The following is a 3786-nucleotide window of genomic DNA, read 5'->3' on the forward strand; positions in this document are numbered from 1 at the left end:
GGGAGGGGAGGGGGAGGGGGAGGGAGAGCTCACATTGCAAAGGCAACCCCTCTTACTGGTGCTGGAGAGACGATGGTTCAGCGTGCTTGCTGTCCTTGCAGAGTTCGGTTCCTATGTCAGGGGGCTCACACACACTGTCAGTCCATCCCCAATGCCTCTGGCCTCTGAAGGCACCCACACTTAGATGCATATACCCCTACCCTCAGGACTCAGATGTATATAATTACAAAGAAAGCAAATATTTATCAAACAAGAAATCCTGTTTACTTATCAAGTGTCCCTTAAATCGTCCATATACTAATATCGCAACAACAACAATCCACTTTCAACTTGAATTTTAGAGAGTACAAACAGAGTTTAAACTTGATGAAACTGAAGACTGTGTGAAGTGTAGTTGATGAAAGGACACTGAAATGTTCAGTTCTACCCAATGCCTTATTTTAACAGTGTGATCCTGGAAACGATCAAAAATGCTGATCTTAGTATTTTTCTTCTGTAATTATTTTTCTTACTTTGGCTACGAGAATCTCAAGGTCCAATGAACATTACCTAACTAATTGGTTTCTATTGGTGATGCTCCTTGTGTTTAAGAACAGGTGCCTCAGAGAAACCATTAGGCATTTTCACTTCGACTGCTGTCCTCATGTTTTACTCATTCTTCCTCCCCGATTGCTCAGGCTCCTTTCTGTGGAATAGATTTACTGGTTACATGTACTTCATCAGGTCTGTAGAAAGGTACAATCCACACAGGCACAGCTATGGGCTGCTCCATACCCAGTTTGTCTCTGGCTTCCTGTCTTTCAGAGGCACTTATATAGCTCTAAGAATGTCTCACAACCAAGGCATTTATCCTTCACAGCATAGTGATAATCATAGCTTCACAGATGATGAAGCAGGCACAGTGAGAGTTAGTGACTTGTTCAGCTAAGAACTGGCTAGTGGGGATTTGAAGTCAAGCAAATACCGTGTAGCACTGAAGCATTGCTTTTCCATGGGAATGAGCATCACGAGTGTTACAGTGTGAGAGGCATAATTTTTCCTTTTATTTTCCTGTTATTATTTCAGACTCAGGTTAAAAGCTTGCTAAGGTTCTGGGTATCCTCAGAAGGTTGAATGAAGGAAGCAAGGCTCCCTTATTGAAGAGGCTGGGATAGAGCATTGGTTCACTCCTGTTGCTGTTACAAGATGCTTGAGACAGGGTAACATTGTGAGTAAAAGAGGCTTATTTAGCTTAGTATTGGAGGAAAAGAGTCCAAGCTCCACTGGCTCCATTGGTTCAGTTTCTGGTGAAAGGCTAATTGGAAGATGACATCAGAATGGATGGTGTTTGTGTGTGTGTGTGTGTGTGTGAAGAGGGGTTCATATCTCTTGTGTGAGAGCTCAAGGTCTCCACTAGAACTACCATTATATTTTCAGTCATCCCAATGACATAAGGACCTCCCTGTATCTCTGTATCTTAAAGGGCCCTCCACATTTAGAAGCTTGAACTGCAGATCAAGCTTCCAACAGATAGACCTTTGGTGGCCAACCCACACCTAAGCCACAGCAGACAAGATGATGAAGATAAGAGGACATGAACTATAACATGTTATGTCAATAATCTCTGCCTTTCCAGCATCACTCCGAGCTTCTTTAATGTGAGCATGCAGCGCACACCTCTTAGGGAGAAGCCAGTTTCTTTGAGTTCTTGGAACATCACCTAGGGAGGTGCATGGACCTGACAGTTTACTTTCAGAGTGATGATCACACTTGGACTAATCCATCAGTCAGCAAACGATCCCCAAAGATTCATGGAGATTGAACGTAGCGCAAGATCAATATCATATTTCACTGTGCTGGCAATGGGTGTCTGAGATGGCTGCAGGATGAGGTGAGATGAGTTATTGGATAATTGCGTGGTTCCCCTGTGGAGTTATTGGGATCCATCAGAAATGAACCAGGAGCTTAATATTTTGTTGACCATAGACCCAGGATGAGATAAAATGTCTTTCATTAGATAGCTGCGAAAGTATAACTTGTGAAGTGTGAGATAGTATTTTGAGATAAAAATCAAAAGCTTGTATATTATGGTGATAATTTATTGATTGTATGATTATAATACATGCAGCTTTTGATACTTTTTCAGATGTTTGATACTCTACCTTATCCTGGTATGTCTTTCCCATGTTCACTCCAGCATTTCTGGAGCAAACAGCTTCCATAGATGCATTTCCCCCGCTTTTGTTAATGGTACTGGAACATAAGGTCCAATTATTTAGCAAATACTCATTCTATACTCACCAGTTTCTGTGGCGGACAGAACCAAGGAGATACCTTCCCAGTCACCATGAATCTTGCAGAACTGTAGAACCAGAAGAACTGAATGTCTTGAAGCTAATACATGCCTGTGAAATGATTCCTGTGAAGAAGAGGAACTAGCTGAAAGGGACCTGGGGACCTCTGCTATTGCTGCTGCTGCTGCTGCTGCTGGTGCTGGTGGTGGTGGTGTGTGTGGTGGTGTATAATAGATATGGCTGAGGAATTCTCTTCTCATTTCAGGGTCTGGGAACTGACTCAAGACCCCTGCTAGGAATAACAGGAGGACTGTGTTAGTCAGGACAGGATGCTTCACTTCTTAGTAACAAATCTTACCCAGGCCTTACAGGATTATTGCACTTAAGGCTTTTTCTTGCCACATGATCTATTTTTCTAGCTTTGGCATTTGTTCCAGAGCTTCTTGATGGTTGAACACCTGCTGCTGAGTTTCCGGCATTAGACATCAAATGCTCACTGTTTATTGGTCAGAGCTGGTGCACCCAGCTTCCAAAGAACCAGAGATGAGCTAGAATACTACTGTGTGCTCTGAATACAGAGATTTCGGAATATTTCATGGACAGCTTTAAGAATCTGAAGTTACTGCAGAATCCGGAGAAAGGAGTCAGCTATTACAGAGGAGGAGCTGACCCTCGGCTCAGCAGCAGGACCAAATGTTGAGAGCAAACAAATGAACACAGAAAGGGTCAAAGCGCAAATACTCAGATTCAAATCTCAACTTGGCAGCCCACCCAACAGGTCTGAATCAGTTTCTTTATTAAGACGAAGTTTCTTTAAGCCTTGTTGTTACTTTCCTTATACATGTGTGTATGTATGTGTGCATGTATGTTTGAGTAAAGTATATGTGGAATATGTGCAAACGTGTGTGTAGACGAGTGGACAAACTCAAGTGTTGTATGGGATCCGCCTTGCTTTTTTGAGACAGGATCCATCACTAGCCTGGAGCTTTCTGGGTTGGCTAGGCTAGCTAGCCAGTGAGCCCCAAGTTCTGCTTTCCCCTGCATCCCCAGTGCTGAGAGTGCTAGCATGACAAAGCTATGCCACGTTTCTTGGCATTTCTATACGGGTTCTGGGGTGGAACTCAGGCCCCCATCTTTACAGGGCAAGCACTTTATCAAAGTTACTCTCTCCCCAGCTCTCATGACTACTTCTGACCACCAAATTGTAAGCATTCAATGCCCAGTTTCATGAGTGTGTCCTGAAAATGCTCAAATGTTACGTGATAATAAACACTAGGGATATGAAGTAGGCATGGTGGTAATCACCTAGAATCCCAGTACCCAGGAGGCAAAGACCTGTAACTCTATATAAATCCAAGACCAGCCTTGGTCTACACAGTAATCCAGGCCAGTCAAAGCTACATAGTGAGATGCTGAGAGAGAGAGGGAGAGAGAGAGAGAGAGAGAGAGAGAGAGAGAGAGAGAGAGAGAGAGAGAGAAAGGGAGAGAGAGAAAGGGAGAGAGAGAAAGGGAG

The sequence above is a fragment of the Mus caroli genome, chromosome 6 (assembly GCF_900094665.2).
Source record: "Mus caroli chromosome 6, CAROLI_EIJ_v1.1, whole genome shotgun sequence".
NCBI lineage: Eukaryota > Metazoa > Chordata > Mammalia > Rodentia > Muridae > Mus > Mus caroli.